At 36.2% G+C, this 18822-nt stretch overlaps 1 protein-coding gene across 3 annotated transcripts in view; it reads right to left on the reverse strand.

Annotated features, from left to right (window-relative positions):
* PLA2G4A (phospholipase A2 group IVA) overlaps positions 1-18822 on the reverse strand; it is a 174345-nt gene that overhangs the window by 94799 nt on the left and 60724 nt on the right. The gene's annotated exons all lie outside the window — the stretch shown is intronic.

Raw genomic sequence — 18822 nt, forward strand, 5'->3', positions numbered from 1 at the left:
CAAATGGAAGCTTTTTATATTTCACATAAAGGCTTACTTGAGTCAGGACATGATATACATGCTCATTTACATAAAAATAAATACTTGCAAATAAAGAGAATATTTACATTCCCTCTGACTTACACTTAACAACAAAGTGAGTGACTCAAACAGTGCAAATATTGATCACTCCCTCTTAAGTGATTCTACTAATCTACTAATCCTCTATTGTACAGCATTGCCCAAACTATATTTTGTGGATGAAATTACACATCCATCTGCCTTCCTATAATACTACAAACAACTTAAGGACAAAGATTGCGTATTACTCATCTTTACATTTTCATATCCTAGCAACAGAAAGCAATCATCACAATATTTAGGGATTTCCAACTTAAAGTATTGACTTTTCCTTTTAACACATCTTTTCCCATGTGGCCATTATAATTAATAACTATTACAAAAAATAACTAAATACTGCCTACTGGGAGTTCTGTTAAGCACTTTACCTGTTAGGCTTATTTAACTCTCACAGTAGCACTGTAAGGTACACGTACAACTTTATTTTAACATCTCACAGGAACTGAGAAATGTTAATAGAAATATGTTAATATTAGAAATGTCTAATATCACACAGCTAATAATTATCAGAGAGAGCTCTTGAACCAGGGTCTTCTAAGTACAACAATCAATCTCTTAATTACATTATGTTCCTAAGTAAAATGGATGACTTTATAAGGTATGGATAACTATGGAAAGAGCAGCTGGACTTCAGAGTTTTGGAGAAGGGTGAAGGTAGTAGGGGGAGAGAGAAAGTGGGAGCAAGATTGGGGGTATAGGGAGAGAAGGAGGTGCAGAGGTGCACCCAAAAAATTATAAAAGCTTGAAAATAAAAGAAAAAGAAAAATAATAGTTTTTGAACTATGGATTGGTTTCAAAGAAAACTTAAAAAATACACCTTGTCCTTCACCAAAAGCTGCAGTGATCAAATAATCCAATCAATGCCCTTCACTTAGTTATTCAATGGTGTTCATAGTTCCTTAGTCATCAAGTATTTGTTTAAGCATGTCTTTTGTTTTTACTATAAAGCAGGAAGATTTACAAATGAGGCATCAGCATTTGGTATAGAATTTAATGAATTTTTTAGGTTGGAGCTTAGGCAACATTGGTCATGGGCAGTGGGATCTCAAAAGTGAGCCTTCAATTCAAATGCCTGAATTTCTTGTAAAAACACAGACCCCTGACCCTCATCTTTTAAGATCTATAATCAGCAGATCCACAGTGGGACTAGACGGTATGCATTTTTAAACAATCTAACTGATATTGGCTCGGCACCTGTAGCTCAGCAGCTAGGGTGCCAGCCACATACACCGGAGTTGGCGGGTTCGAATCCAGCCCAGGCCTGCCAAACAACAATGGCAAGCAAAAAATAGCTGGGCATTGTGGTGGGCACCTGTAGTCCCAGCTACTTGGAAGGTTGAGGCAAAAGAATTGCTTAAACCCAAGAGTTGGAGGTTGCTGTGAGCTGTGACGCCATGACACTCTACCCAGGGCGACAGCTTGAGACTCTGTCTCAAAAAAAAAAAACCAATCTAGCTGATATTGATGCAGGTCATCTTCCAGCCACGTTTCTTTTAATATCCTATATTAGAGAAAAGGAAATAGTTATTGTCATTTCCAACTCAGTACTTACATTTCTCAACAAGACCATGGATGGCAAACTAGAAAACAAAAGGCTGAGTGGGAAGGATGGTAAGAGTTTGGAAATGGACCAAAGAAGAAAAAGGCGTGCTGGGAAGGGACTCTGTCACATCTTCAGCAGGGGGTGTCTGCTCTTTTCCTTCACCATCTTTTTTTGCCATATCACCAGCACTCAGGATTGCAAAGAGGGAGTACAACTACATGTTTAAACTAGCAGGTGGTAGACTATTATAAAGAAAAATGTTTTTCCTGGTTTGAGCAGAAGTAAACATATTATTTTATAGGGAACATTTAATTGACACTCAAATTCAGTTAAAAAAGATGGAGCCCTTCATAATTCTATATGGCCAGTTCTTTCTGGGCCAATGCTATTTTTTTTTAATCTGTTTTCCATAAATATTAAAACAGAAAAAGCCAAGCAAAAACCAATCTAGAACACAAAAGGTATATGGGAAGGGGAGGTATGCAGATGGTAAATATCATTCATTCATTCAACAAATACTTGAGGGCCTACTAATATGCCAGGAACTGCATGTGAAGAAGTGTTTGGTTTTGATGGTCATAGCCTAATTTTAGAGGCAAGGTAAAAGGGAGATAAGCAGATATACTGTGCTGGTGACTCGTAATGCAGTCACCCAGATTATTACATACAAATAAGGTCAAAGCGTAGGTGGGGAAATTGTTATTTGGAAGCCTAATTTTCACCCAAGTCTTTAAGAAAGAGGAAGGAGGAAGGTATTCTTGGACCAAACAAGAAAGAGTAAACTACAAGTAAAGTTCCATGGAAGGAACCAGATAGGAAAAGGAAAGGTCAAATTGAAGAAGCATGAGTCAATTAGTGATGTAACCATTAGCCACTTCAGACTCTAAATGGGTCGAATACTGTAACAAATTCTAACTCTCACAAAAAGACTTACAAATAAAAGCAAGATGCCTACACCACATCTATATGTTAAAATACCAATAGACATTTGGAAAAATTGAATTTTATTATTTATTTTCACTTATAAATAACGTACATATTCTAAAATGTTTGCCAAGAACGGCAGTTTTTCTATGTTCCTCTTATTTCTTTAGCAAGAGACTTCAGAGTTAAGATGTCAAAGGGTGCTGGACAGTGGAAAACCACTGACAGCTGCAGGCTTTGATAATGTAATCTGCATCAATGACAGGCTTCGCAAGTTAAGAAACATTGGTAGCCCTAGTAGACTGGGTGAAAGTTTTAAGAGGCTTAAGACTGGATTCAAAGATCATATCTTAGCTCACATTCTTTGCATCATCTATAATCATCATGGGCATGGTAGTAAGTGAAATAGGAAGTTTGGCAAATGGTCCAGTTGGATGCAAAACCTTAGCCCAATGCTTTATAAAAGTTCTTAACAATTTTTTAAAGTCAAATATAGAAGAGTTTCTTCCTGTATAGCACGTTTTATTTCATGTCTTTGTGACTTTAATTCCTATAGGGCAACTGGGTGTTCAGTCACTGACTCAGCCTCACCTTGATTATTTTTAGTCAACAGGTGGAGAAGCAAAGATGTAATGTGTGAGCAGAAATTCTCTTATATCTCGTCCTTTTTTTTTTTGAGACAGACCCTCAAGCTTTCACCCTGGGTATAGTGCCGTGACATCACAGCTCACAGCAACCTCTAACTCTGCCGCCCAAGTACCTGGGACTACAGGCCCCTGCCACAATGCCTGGCTATTTTTTGGTTGTAGCCGTCATTGTTGTTTGGCGGCCCAGGCTGGATTTGAACCCGCCAGCTTAAATGTACGTGGCTGGAGCCTTAGCCACTTAAGCCACAGGCGCAGAGCAATATCTCATCCTTTTATCTAAATCCTAACAAACAAAAATGTCAGGGCTGTGGGATACAGATCTTTTTGTTCCCATAAACATGACATGAAACTACACACACCCAGAAATAGCTTCAGAATTCCAGGTTGTGAAACTTACTCATAAACTTCAGTAGTTTAAGGAGCGCTACCTGAAGTAATAACAGGTCCAACTGTCATTTCAGCTTTGTCCAAGTAGTATATAATGTGATTTATGAAAGTATGATGGCAGTTTCTAAACTAGTCCTGTTTTAATATTCTCCATTTGCTTTCTTATTTCTGCTTCACACAGTAGCAACTTAAACCCCTTGCTTGAAATAAACGTAACCAGTAATCTGTTAAGATACTTGTGACAAACAGGGGAAAAAAACTACCCAAAGAGAAAGTGCCCCCAAATGCATAGTCAAAATAGGTATAGACTATTTTGAGACCCACTGCCCATGGCCACCATTCTAAATAGGTATAGATCTATGAAGGTGAGCTTAAAAAGTGTTTCACAGAGTACAATCCACTGAATCACCTTGACAGAATCATCAGGAGTGCTTGTTAAAAATGTTAACCCCTTTAAATTTTCAATCGCATTCTCCAGCATGGGCTTGGAAATCTGCATTTTTGATAACTTGATAAGGTGATTCTAAGGCACATGTTTAAAATGCAGAGGTGTGAGCCATGACATTACAATCAACTAAAGAACAATATTATAATAATATGTTAACAGAAAAGTATAAGTATTTTGGCACTGAGAAAGCAATAGACTTATTGGCCTTCTGTCAAGTTGCTATTCTGCCCAGAGACCAGATCAAGTACGATCCAGTTATTCAACTCTGACATAAAATACATAATCAGGCGACCACATGAAAATCAATCCAAGAATAAAGTAAGCGTGGATGTACCAGCTGGCAGTCTGTTCATCTGGTAGTCAAGCATTTATACTTTAAAACTTACCAAAGTAAAAATGACTACAGTAGAAACTTAAAAATTAAATGATAATTTGTTGAAAGAAATACCTCTCAATACTATTCTCAACTGTAGTCATTACGTTAAAACATTGATGATTTAGTGATAATGGTAATTATACATTCAGAACGTAAGCAGCTTTTATGATTGCCGATGTTTTTACTACCCGTGTACTAAGCAGGCGGGATTTCTGGCATAAACTCTAGGAAAGTGTTGGTCCCACTATATATGTATGAATTTCAATATCAGTTTAGTTCTTTTTATATACATTTTTCTATCTAAAGGATAATATTCAGGAAAAGTCAGTAGATTGTAACCATACAGCTTGTTGAATTTTTATAAACTGAACTCACCCATAACACCACCACCCAGATCAGGAGTGACTACTACTCTGCCTTCTATCACCCTAGAATATTTTTGCCTGTGTTTTATCTTTATATAAATAAAATCAATCACACAGTATACTTCTTGGTCTGGCTTCTCTCACTCACCATTAAGTTTGAAAGATTCATCCTTATCAACATGTGTCAAATTATCTGTTCACTATTACAGATGTAAAACAAACCATCATAAGAATAGTCCAAAAAATGTTTATTCATTTCATCATTAATGGACATTTGGATTGTTTCCAGTTTGGCCTGTAACCAATGGTGCTGCTATGAACATTCTTGCATATGGCTTTGGAGCACATACATAAATATTTCTGTTGTGAACGTCTTAAAAATAAAATTACTTGGATGGGAAATTTTTATGCCATTGTATACCCTACCATTAATAGTTACCCCAGCAGCATGACCTCTCCAAAATTAATATTTAATTTAACCTCTGGTGGATTTTATTCACACTTTCTTGATGACTATGTAAGGTTCAGTATCTCTTCGTATGTTTACTGGTCAGTTGGATATTGTTTTGAATGGAAGGCATTGCATAATCAAATCGTTCACACATTTATTTTTTCCTGTCAGCTTGTCTATATTTTATATTGATTTACAGAGTACTTTAAATATTCTGAATATGAATCCTTTGACAGGCCTTGCAAATATATTTTCTCATCTGAGGTCTATATTTTCACTACTTTAATGGTGTCTTTGATAAAAATAAATGTCTAATTTTAATCTAATACATAAATCTTTTCCTTATAAATCATGCTTTTTATTTTCTAATTCAGGAGGCTTCAGCTACTTCCATAAAATAATCACTTTTGATTTTTTTTTTTTTTAGGGAATCACATTTGCTTCACCTTTTCCCTTTGGTTCTAAAATCCCCTTAAGAATTAAGTTCTGTGTATGGTATGAGGTGAGGGTTGTGAATCATTTTTTCCAATATATGACCAATAGGCCCAGCATCATTTACTTCCCTTAACACTTGCATCACAATATAAACCTTGCATTAATCATGTGGTCATATAAACATAAGCTTTTCTGGACTTCCATTAGTGGACTAGACCTCAACTTTTTGGCTCTAGGGACGAGTTTCATGGAAGACAATTGTTCCACAGATTAGAGAGATGGGGTGGGATAGGGATGGTTTGGGGATGATACAAGCACGTTATATTTATTGTACACTTTATTTCTATTATTGTTACATTGTAATACACATATATAGTGAAATGATTCTACAGCTCGCCATAATGCAGAATCAGTGGGAGCCTAAGCTTGTTTGCTTACAAGTGGATACTCCCAGCACTAGCATCACCGCCTCAACTCCACTTCAGATCATCAGACATTAGGTTCTCATAAGGGGCACATAACCTAGATTCTGCACCTGCACAGTTTACAGTAGAGTTCATGATCCTGTGACAATCTAATGCAGCTACTGATCTGACAGGAGGTGGAGCTCAAGCAGTGATCTGAGCAATGGAGAGCAGCTGTAAATACAGATGAAGCTTCGTACTCCCCACCCTGCCACTCACCTCCTGCTGTGTGGGCTGGGTCCTAACAGGACACAGACTGGTGCCAATCCTGAAGGTTGGAGACTACAGTACTAGATCATTAGTCTGCTCAAGCTTGCCCCAACCAAACTGTCTAATAATTTATTATTATTCTATACTAAATTATGATATCAGGTAGTATAAACCCTCTAACTTTGTTCAACTTCTCCAAGATTATCTTAGCAGTTACTTTACTTTAGCACATCAAAGATGTCATACTAATATTTTATGCTTCCTATCTGTACTGTTGAGAAATCCACTCTTGGTCTTTAGCTTATTTAATGTGTCATTTTTGTCTTATGCTTTTAAGATCTTTTTTCTTTATCTTTAGTTTACCACAGTTTCACTAACATAGGCCAAAGATTGATACTCTTTGTATTTATCCTTGCGTCCAAAGCCTATGTATATTATGGATTGATATAGCCTGTGGACCTATTTTCCAGTTCACTAATTCCCTCTTCAACAATTTCCAAACTATGATGAACTCACCTACTGAGTTTTTAACTTCAGTTATTGTATTTTTCAGTTCTGAATTTTCCATTTGAACATTTTCTATGTATCTGGTTCCCTAGTGAAATTCTCCATCTTGGCATCTATCTTCTCAAGCATATTACTCTTAGTTATTTCAAAGTCCATATCCAATAGTTGTGGATCTATTCACTATTCTTGATATCTTCTGAAATACCTGTCAGTTCTTTACTGAATGCCAGATATTTTTATAAAAAAAAAAAAAAAAAGATTGTGCATAAGATAGATTTACCTCCACAGAGGACCTGTATTATTCTCCGGAAGGCAGAAAGAGTAGGACAGACGTCTGCTACTTAATTAAAACAAAAATGGATGGATTCCAATCTCTTGTTCATTTTTATTCTATGGTTTCCAAGTAAAAGTCATAGGATGTTTATTATGCCCCTTTTCTTTCTTTCTTTCCTTTTTTTTTTTTTTTTTTGAGACAGAGTCTGACTTTATTGCCTTCAGTAGATAGTGTCACACAGCTCACAGCAACCTCTAGCTCCTGGGCTTAGGCAATTCTCTTGCCTCAGCCTCTCAAGTAGCTGGGACTACAGGTGCCCGCCACAACGCCTGGCTATTCTTTGTTGCAGTTTGGCCAGGGCCGGGTTCAAACTCACAACCCTCAGTATATGAGGCTGGTGCCCCACCCACTGAGCCACAGGCACTGCCATATCATGCCCCTTTTCATTTGGTTGTTCTGATCTTTATTTTTTTTCTCTTAGCACTGTGAGACTGCCCATATCCTTTTCCTGTTTTTCAGATGTTTTTACCCCCCAGTTCTTTGATATTGCCAAAGCTCTGTTGTATTCCTGCTTTTTCACTACTTGGCTATTTCCCTCATCTCTATCATTCCCCAACCCCACCTATGTATAGATAATGGACTGAGATAAAAAGTTACTTGCAGAATACTGGGTCTATTTTAATAGCATCTCTTCTTTCTAAGACCCCTGACCCTGGAGTCTCAGTTTACTCAGCAGCTTTTCATTCCTTTCGTAGTTTTTAAAAATTAATTTAATATGTGTTTTCTAAGCTTATTAAGGGAAATGAATGTTCTGTTATTAGTTACTTCAGCATAGCCCAATAACCAATAACTTGGCCAAAATAATACTAATCCCTGTTCTTTGTTTTTTCCATTCCTCACGTGGCTGCCCAAACATTTACAATTTTTCTCAAGTCACTATTGGCCCTTTTCTACTCTTTGAAAGACAGAGCTCACACTTCACTTGGAAAGCAAAAAGGGAGATTTAGATATAATCTTTCAATTTTCCTTCCCTATATGTCACAACTTAAAATATGTATTTATAATTAAAAATGTACTTATTCATCATTAAGTTCTGTTCTTTTCTCTTTGAAGAAAAAAGTATCCGTACAGTCTTCTCTCAATCCCAAACCACCCCACCTTCTCTCAGATACTTCTTATTTACTAATCCCCAGAACCTAATTTAATCTGTAAATCTGGCTTTACTTCAGCTACTTATCTCAGCATATAAACAAACATTATTGAGCATACTAAAAATAGAACAAAATTTTATTAATTTTGCCAAATCTCAAAATCTTTTCTCTCTTCCATCAAAGACTGTGTAAAAATAAATGTAGTCTGTATCTACGGCATCTATATCCCATTATCTCATGGGATAAGTTATCTCATGGTAAGTTTCCAGCTTACTGTCCTTTGCCTTCCTCTGTTACCCTCATCAGTTGAGTATCCCTAACATGACTTCAGTGTCAAATTCAGTGAGCTTTTTCTCAGTTTCACTTTATCTGGCATGTATACAATGTCATTGGTGCAATTATTTCCTTCTTTTGTACCCCAGATATCATTATTTTGTGATTCCCTACCTTTGTGATTTCTCTAAACACAAAGTCTAGCAAGGTGGTGGGACAGGGTAGGGGAGACGGGCAAAGGCAGTTGATGGGAGGCAGGAGGGTGACTGGCAGGATCTCACCTAATGTGCACAATGTGAAGCTGTTTGGCACACTCAGCTCAACTGTGGGAGAAGGGCTCAACTACAGCTTGAACTTGACCTTAGAAATGAAAACAATGTAATCTAAAAATTTGTACCCTTATATTAATTTGAAATTAAGAAAGAAAGAGAGAGAGAGAAAGAAAGAAAGAGGAAGGAAGGAAGGAAGGAAGGAAGGAAGGAAGGAAGGAAGGAAGGAAGGAAGGAAGGAAGGAAGGAAGGAAGGAAGGAAGGAAGGAAGGAAGGATTTCCTCTTTGTTATCTTTCACTAGCTTTTCTCTTCTCAACATCACCACCAAACTGGGCTTTCTCTTTGCATCTCTTACAGAACTCAATTAGAATCCTTCAAAAGGAAGTGAGACCCTTAAAAATTATATTGTTCATGTGATAAAGAAATTATCACAGTTATTTAAACAGTCTTATAAGCATCCAACATGCACCCCTCATTTCACATGGTACACATTAATCCTTTAGTCTAATTAATCTCAGATCTTTTGAAGTCAATCATCTTCAAAGTTTAAATGGCAGCTATATTTCTTTATTTCCTTAGTACTGCAAGGAGAAGGTGGTACAAACATGACAAATATGAGGTTCTTGATTACATGTTCATGTATACTCTCCTGTTGAGTAATACATTTTGAAAGGGTTCACTCTTTTAATCACTCTGAATTAATTCTGAATTTTCTTTGACCCTCCTTATTTCTGGCAAGTACATAATATCACTCTCTTCCTAATCTACATCTGTATGTCCCACCTCTATTCTTAAGATCTTAAGTCTGCTCTTAAGTGCCATGAAAATACATCAAACAGCTTGGAAATACCTCAAACTCAATAATTATAAAACAAATTTATTTTTTTCCATCTTTACTTTCCTAAAGACAAAATAACAGCAAAGCAATATAAAACAAAACAACTAAAAGTAAAATGTATTGTTTGTTCTTACTTTCCCATTTTATTTAATGGTACCATCATTTCTACATGTCTGAGCTAAAAACATGGGCATCATTCTCTTTTCCTCAAGGCTGTTATCTCTAAGTTTTAGATTTTCCCCTTTAAAGTGCCCCTAACTTTTAGCTCCTTAATTCCACGCAAAACACCACTGCCCCAGTTCAGCTAAGCAGCCCTTCTCATCTGGACTATTACCACAATCTCAAAATAATTTGCTTTCAAACTCTCCTCCCTATTGTCACCACAGTTATCTCCCTAAAACACACGTTTGACCTTCATTGCCCATGATGTCAGACCTAAACACAGTGAGTCAGACTTAAAAGGCTTAAAAGTCCATCAACGCTTTATGGGGGCAAGATATGATTGCAAGAGGGACTTTACCTAACAATTGCAATTAGTGTAACCTGGCTTATTGTACCCTCAATGAATCCCCAACAATAAAAAAAGAAAAAATGAAATAAATAAATAAATAAATAAATAATAAAAAGAAAAAATTTTCTTCCTTCTTAAAAGAAAGTATTTTCTTAGGAAGTTATTTCTAGGGATAAAATTAGTGGGTAAAAGGCTAGAAATAATTTTAAGAAAGCTCAGTATATTATTATAATAATTTGGAGCTCAAAATGTTTAGATTTGAAACACTTTAAAGGTAAATTAGAAGTTATCATGAGCTTGAAAAATTCCCAAGTGATTTCGCTTTTTGGAAAATAGCTGAGTATAAAAATGGGATGAAGTTGGGAGATAAGGTGGAATTACCTGCTGGTGACATATGCTGGGTAGGAAGAAAAAGTTCTAATGTATTAAACAAATTAATATAGTGGTAAACTTACTAATAAATGAAAGGAAAATATCCTACTATAAGGAAGATATTTAAAAAAAAGAAAAAAAAAAGTCCATCAACGAACACCAGGTTCTCCTTCCAGTCAGTGACCCTCCTCAACCATACACTGAAACATCACCCTTGAAAGTCAACAATTAAGCCAAGATGAATCTTTGGAATCCACAAATTTCAAACATTCCACAAAAGCATACTGATGGCAGAAACAGTCATTCTGTCTAAAAGAACATTGCTGTACATTTTCTTGTACATATTGTTATGCTTTTCTTGTGACGTTTTAGCTGATAGAAGTTATCCAAGCTGTTGTTCTTGTCCTAAGAATATCCAAGATAAGGGCTTAAAGACTGTACGGTTAAGGGATAAGGGAATGAGACGTTCTCTCCATTCTTCCCTTATCTAGCTCATACTTAGTCAACTCGCTGTTCTGTTTCCTTATCAGGTAAAACTGGCAACTATAAACATGTTTCCTAGAAGCTTCATCTATATACTTCTACATAAAAAAATCAGGGGCGGCGCCTGTGGCTCAAAGGAATAGGGCGCCAGCCCCATATGCCGGAGGCAGCAGGTTCAAACCCAGCCTTGACCAAAAACTGCAAAAAAAAAAATTAGTATAAAGCTTCAACTTGCTAATTACATGTTATTATTCCCATCACATAGGTGAACAAACTGAGACTCAGAGGCATTTAGTGAGTTGAGCAAAGTGATTCAGAGAAAGGATTTTAACTCATTTTTATGAAGCCAAATGTTTTGCTCAGTCAATGTACCAATACTAATAACTCTTACTTCTGTTAGCCTCTATTAAAATGTAAATTCCATGATGGCAGGAATCATACTCTTCCTCTTCACTACCATATTCAAGAGACTAACAGAAAGTCTGAAACATTGTAGGAACATGATACATATTAGTAAATGAACAGATGAGGGACTAACCCTGAGTTATACTGTGGAAGAGGTGACCCTTATCATAGGCACAACAATCTTCCCTCTAAATTCTTTTTACCCTTTGGTAATACGTTTAATATATCTCAAATCTTGTTTTGTCTCAATCCCTTTATTTAGATGCTAATATAAATAAATTTCAGTAATTTCTTCTAAGTGTATTTGTATTTAATCTTGATTTCCAAATATTGAATTTAAGAAATCCTGAATCTCAGCTGGATTCCTTAATAATAATTCCTCCCTTAATAATAATTCCAAGGACTAGCTAGAGTGTTGGGGACCTTCTGTACAGGTAGCAGCCCCTGCTCCCTTCAGGAAGGGCTCAAAATTGGAATTGTTATAGCTATAAGATGCTGAAAGGCAATCTGTGGGAATTGTGGGAAGTACCAAAGCTGAAAAAGTTAGCAAAGAATTCAGTGATTTGGTAAACAGAACTTTGATTATAATTGCATAAATATGTTAGGGAGAAAAGAACAAAGCCCTTAAAATAACTTTACCAACTCAAATACATATAGAATACCTTTTCTCATTTGAAATTAGAGTGTAGTTTTAATAACACTATTTTGAAATCCCTGTTAGGAGTCAGAAGCTCCAATTTGAACTCTATCACGCATTTCACTTTTTCCCAGCCTCAGAATGTATAAAAGCACTTTCTAGGATCACATGTTTCCTTTTGCAAAGAAACACAAAACTATCGGAAAGTACCATCAGCCAAATGGGTGTCAGGAAGATAGCTCAATAGCACTGATATCTAGAATAGCATCTCTAGACACTGCCCAATGTGTCAGGAAGATAGCTCAATAGCATCTGATTCGGAACATGCTATACTAATAGTTGTTTTAGTATGTGACTGAATCAGACTGCCATCTGGCTACAGTTAAAAAGTTTTATTTCAAAGAATGCTGATATCCCTGGGAAAATAGAGAAAAATACATGCTAGAGCAGCCCAAAGAAAGTTCAAGGTAGAGCTAAAACAGAGTTGAATTTTTTGTTGTTGTCTGCATTGTCATTTTACTTAAATCTCCATGATACCTTCTTGGAGGGAAACAAAAATATTTTGCAATCATTATCCATGCTTGGCATAGTTTAAATGTTTACAAGGTAGGGATATTTCTTGGAATCTATTTAGACTGCATAGAAAGAGTAATTCTCTAGCAGTTCTTACATAAGCCTTATAAAGCATATTGATTTATTCGTATATTTCATTTTAGCTACATAGATTTAGCTATATATTAATTCCACTCTACTATTACTATTCTAATTAGGAAGAGTAATTACTCTTTTTCTTTAAAAAGGGGTTCTCAGTCTTAAAACTATTGACAGTTGGAGCTAGATAATTCTTTGCACTGGATTGCTGTCCCTGGTTTCTACCTAATAGAAGCCAGCAGGAATCCCCAATGTGACAAACAAAAACGTCCCTAGATACTGCAGTTTCCTATTTAGAACCACTGTACTGAAATAAGGCATAATTCCTGCTGCCTGATATTTATTCACTAGTATAAATCATAAAAAAGAGGTTAAGTTCCCTGAATAATGTATATTGGATATACTATGTCAATCAATCCCACTTTTAAAACCTTTCCTTGTGATTCTTTTCCAAGTCGAGACTCCCCCACATAGATGCCAAATACTAAAAGTCTACTTGAGTTATAAAGCCCAATCCAATCTCCATTCAAGCTATAAAATCTTCTTGTATTGCCAACATTTTCCCAAAGGGCTATTTAAGCCCATTTGTACCTTCCTGACTAGACCATCAGCTGATCAAAGGCACAGCTGCTGAACAAGTGAACACTGAAGTCACACGAATTTGAGAACATGTGTGAGCCTGGACTATTTACTTAAAATATTTAACTAAATTTCTTCACTTGAAATGCTGAAATGAAGACAGCATATTCACAGTATTGTTGAAATTAATAATGGAAGTTCTAAGAAACTCTGCTTAGCATTTTTATTCATTTAATAAACACTTATATTGTATACAATATGTTATAATTTCTTTTAGTTCTTATTTTAAAAGGTATGATTATTACCCCCACTGAATAGTTGAGGAAACTAGCACGTAAAATAGCCAAGTAACTTTTCTAAATCCACATGGTTAACAAAGAGTAGAATGGAGGTTTAAACCCCAGCAAGCCAGTTCCAGAGTCTTTGTTCTAACCACTCAGTTATACGTGTTCAGTATAAAAATACACACTCAGTGACGTTATCTACTATAGGTATTGTGCTTCTTGCTCTTCAAGGCAGTGAATGAGTACCAAATACATGGCATATACTCAGTATTTATTAATAAGGAAATTAATAATGGAGCCTTGTTGGAATAAACACTGAATTATATTTCTTTATTTTTTTATTTTTTTATTTATTTTTTGAGACAGAGCCTCAAACTGTCACCCTGGGTGGAGTGTCGTGGCATCACAGCTCAGAGCAACCTCCAACTCCTAGACCAAGCAATTCTCCTTTCTCTGCCTCTCAAATAGCTGGAACTACAGGTGCCCGCCACAAACACGGCTATTTTTGTTGTTGTTGTTGTTGCAGCCATCATTGTTGTTTGGCAGGCCTGGGCTGGATTCGAACCTACCAGCTCAGGTTCGTGCCTTAGCTGCTTGAGCCACAGGCGCCTTAGCTGGTGCCTTAACTGCTTGAGCCACAGGCGCCAAGCCTGGATTATATTCCCTTAACATTTCTTTTCCATAGTTGTCTCAAAATTGTTATTTCATTTTGCCATAGATTTGGATTATCTTTATATACTAACTAAACATAATTTTTTCTTGAATGTTATTTAAATTATTTCATTAAAATATACTGATTATCAGCAGAGAGAGAGAAGGAGGGAGGCGGGTGGGGTCTTGGTGTGTGCCACACCTTTTGGGGGCAAGACACAATTGAAAGAAGGACTTTACCTAACAAATGCAATCAGTGTAACCTGGTTTCTTATACCCTCAATGAATCCCCAACAATAAAAAATATATAAATAAATATATATATATGCTGATTATCAAGGATTTTTTGTAGATTTATTACTCCTTGGAAGCGCTTTTCTGTTCTAACTTCTTACTTGATAATCAGTATATTTTAATTACATAATTTAAATAACATTCCAGAAAAAATTATGTTTATTTAGTGTATAAGGATAATCCAAACCTATAGCAAAATGAAATAGGACTTAAAACTATGGAAAGGAAATGTTAAAGAAATATAACTCAGTGTAGAAAAACTGTAGGGCGGCACCCATAGCTCATTGGGTAGGATGCTGGCCACATACACCAAGGCTGACAGGTTCAAACCCGGCCTTAGCCTGCTAAACAACAATAATAACTGCAACAAAAAAATAGCCAGGTGTTGTGGCAGGTGCCGACAGTCCCAGCTATTTGGGAGGCTGAGGCAACAGAATCTCTTAAGCCCAAGAGTTTGAGGTTGCTGTGAGCTGTGATGCCATAGTACTCTACCCAGGGTGACATAGTGAGACTCTGTCTCAAAAAAAAAGGAAAGAAAAACTTAAAAATATTAACAAATATGAAACTGTTTTCACAAAAAAAGCTTAAATTTTTATTGTGGTTTAGGTTTTCTATTTGGCATGAAACTTTTTCCTGGGAAACTTAAGAAGCATTTAACCTATTCTTCTATTTAATTTTATTAGTTTTTAATAACACATTACCCATATAGGAATGACATATAATTTTTAGCAAAAAGAATTTAGTATATGAAAAGAAAGCTCAGCTTTTACAAAAAATCTAAAAAATAAGCTTTTTCTTTACGTGGTACAACATTAACATGTTAAAGTATATTTAAAAAATGTAAAGTCTTTTAAGATAAGAAAGATCCGTCACTGATAAATTTTGAAAAAACCATATGGGTTGTGTCCCTATTATTTAATAGTTCCAGTAATATATTATCCACTTGATAGGATCCTACTTTTATTATGTTTCAGAGCAATGCTGCCAAGTATACTAATGAAATGTAGTTCTGTACATTTTATTAAATTAATGGGGTAAAAATCCACCAAACACCAATTGATGTTATTAAAAGTACAGAACAATATTATTCACTAGTCATCAGATAGAAAACACATGAATATATGCATACCAGAAAGAAAAAAAATCTATTGAAATTTAGAGAGGAAGGGCGGCGCCTGTGGCTCAGTGAGTAGGGAGCGGGCCCCATATGCAGAGGGTGGTGGATTCAAACCCAGCCCCGGCTAAACTGCAACAAAAAAATAGCTGGGCGTTGTGGCGGGCGCCTGTAGTCCCAGCTGCTCGGGAGGCTGAGGCAAGAGAATCGCGTAAGCCCAAGAGTTAGAGGTTGCTGTGAGCTGTGTGACGCCACGGCTCTCTACCCGAGGGCGGTACAGTGAGCCTCTGTCTCTACAAAAAAAAAAAAAAAAGAAGAAAAAAGAAATTTAGAGAGGAAAAGGACTAATTATACTCAAAAATATTTGACAACTTTATACACTACCTGAAATTCTAAATGAATGTGGAACAATCCTTTACTAGCACATTATATGTATTTATGCACTGCACAGAAAATACAAGATAACAGATGTTAGAGAGACATGTGTTACAGAACGCTTTACTTATCTTAAAATTATCTCCCATAAAAAAACCTTTGGGAAATAATTTTATTACACTTAGACTTTCAAAATCTTGGGTGGATACCCAAAAACATTCCAAAAGAATTAATAAAATAAAACTCATATTCAGTCATAACCTAAAGGCTGATACTAGGAGAACATTTAAATCCAAAAAGATACATCTTAGGGTCAAGTAGGCATAGGTCCTCAGCAATGCCATTTATAAAAAATGAGGTTTGAAACATCATAATTAATCTAAAAAAGGATTTAGTTGTAAAGTTTCCTGGGCATTGAACCTTAGAAGAAGTCTAGTGAGCTGAATAGAATAACAAGAGGCATTTATAATCCATGAAGAAGATGAGGTATGAAATTATTTTACAAATTCTCTATTCATTCATCCAATATTTCTTGAGATCTTTACTACAGTGCCAGATTCAGAGCACTAATCTTTCAAAAAGTGAGTAAGCCACAGGGCCCAATCTTAGAAGTGCGTAATGACACTCCCATATGACAAGTGTTAAACAGAAGCCTGGGGAACTGCCAAGGTGAACTGTGCCCAAGTGTTCTTAGAAAAGGCTTAAATGTGGAGGTACAGTCTACCATTTCTTTCTCTCAAGCCGAGAAAGGAGGACCCAGTAAGTTAGTCAGCACAGAAACTCAGAATGGAAATTTCTTGTCTCCAATGTGAAAATCTTAAAATTATCCCAGTGCACAGAATACCTAAAAAAAATAAAAAATAAAAATTCTTTGGTTCACACAAAGATGATATTTAAGAAAGAAATGTCTTATTGCAATCAGTGTAACCTGGCTTATTGTACCCTCAATGAATTCCCAACAATAAAAAAAAAAAGAAAGAAAGAAATGTCTTTTTATGTGGATGTTTGAAATAATTTTAACAATAATAGGTGACATTTGTTGAATACTTCTATGTGTCAGGGATATACACAATTTCCATATGTCCATGCACTAAATTCTGACAATACCACCAAGATGGAGAAAGGTGGAGATAAGAAACCTGTCCAAGAGCACAGGGCTAGTTGAGTACCCAATCTCTTTCACCTATAGGCTCTCCCTCCTCCCTGGAGCTTCTGATCACTATGAAATACAAAAATACCTACCAGAAATGAATAATGCATTTTCACAGTAATTTCTGTATGCACTTGCTGCTGAAGAAGACTCTAAAGTAGATAACATTTCTGTGAACACACACCCAATACTCTACTTCTTGCCCCAACACTTAGAAACAGGAAGATTAAGTTTTAAGCTCCTTTTCCTAGGGAATTATTAACACTCTGTGTTGAGAATTATGTCCTTTGTAGAGGATTAAGTGGGTAGTCCTAGAGGTGAAGAGATGGAGGCTGCTGCTTTGGAGAGACAAGACAGAAGGAAAGAGGGCTACTTAAAATGTTTATGGGTTAGGATTTTTGATGAATTTCTACAAGTGTCAGAAACCCATCTCTCTTACGCATTGTACACGGCATGGTGACCACAGGATGGCCAGGGATTCTGAACTCTAAACGTCATCACTTGGGGAATAGTGGTAGGGTCTCTCTAGTGTCCGTACCATGGCTGGGGAAGAATGCTCTAAGAGGCATTTCACTGTTTATCCAAAGAGGAAGGTCAGAATCCACAAAAACAACACTCAACAGAAGGTTCCATGTTAATGAGGACTAACAGCAAAGGTTTGAACAGCCTAATTTATAAGCAACTCTAAATACCTAGAGTTCCTGTAGAATCTTGGAGAGGGGAAGACTGCCCACCTACTATAGTGAACAGGGACTCAGACTCAAAAGTAATGTGATTTAGAAAAACCATGTAAGGTGAGATTTCATAATCTTGAATATGAATATGTAGCTATCCACACCACTACACTGTGATGTGTGAACTTGCAGGGTAATTGCCCTTCAGGACTAGAAATACATAAAAGGCAACACAGCGTGATTAAAAAAAATAACTGAATACTTGCAAATATTTAGTATTCGATATCTGCTTTGTACATGAACGTGTAGTTGAAATCAATCCGTAAAGAGACTTTTGTAGTTATTTTAATAATCTTACACACATCCTCATGTCATAAGGCCCACATCAGAACTGTCACTGATCCACTCTGGACTACCCACCTCCATTCGAGGTATAAGCCAAGGCACAAAGTTTGTCTTGTTTCCTCAAGGATAGGTCTTATGAATCCCCAAAAGACATTGTCTACAATGTTTTTAAAGGTGTTCCACACTGTTTGACTCACCATAGTTTTGTACATTCTCTCACAATATATGAAACATGAAAATTTAAACTTCCCTTTTGGAGAACAGCCATGTTTTTATTAAGAATTTATCTAAACTTCAGACAGTGAGAATGTTTACATTGCAGAACCAGTATGCCACAACTCAACCAAAGCTCTTTGCAGGGGAGAATAAAACAGTATCTCACAATGCAGCAGTGATTAAAAGCAGAGTACCTAGAGGTACACTGCCTAAATTCTTATGTGTATCCTAAATAACACACAAACACAGGTCAAGTTGAGGTAGCACTAATCCATATTAAAATGCTTATGAAAGATATCTTTCTATATATGAGGGTGTGTATTTGTGAATGCGTGTGTAGACAGTACATCCTTTATTTGATTGTTTGACTTTAACACTGTGACCTGTGGAACAATAAA

The sequence above is a fragment of the Nycticebus coucang genome, chromosome 10 (genome assembly GCF_027406575.1).
Source record: "Nycticebus coucang isolate mNycCou1 chromosome 10, mNycCou1.pri, whole genome shotgun sequence".
Taxonomy (NCBI): Eukaryota; Metazoa; Chordata; class Mammalia; order Primates; family Lorisidae; genus Nycticebus; species Nycticebus coucang.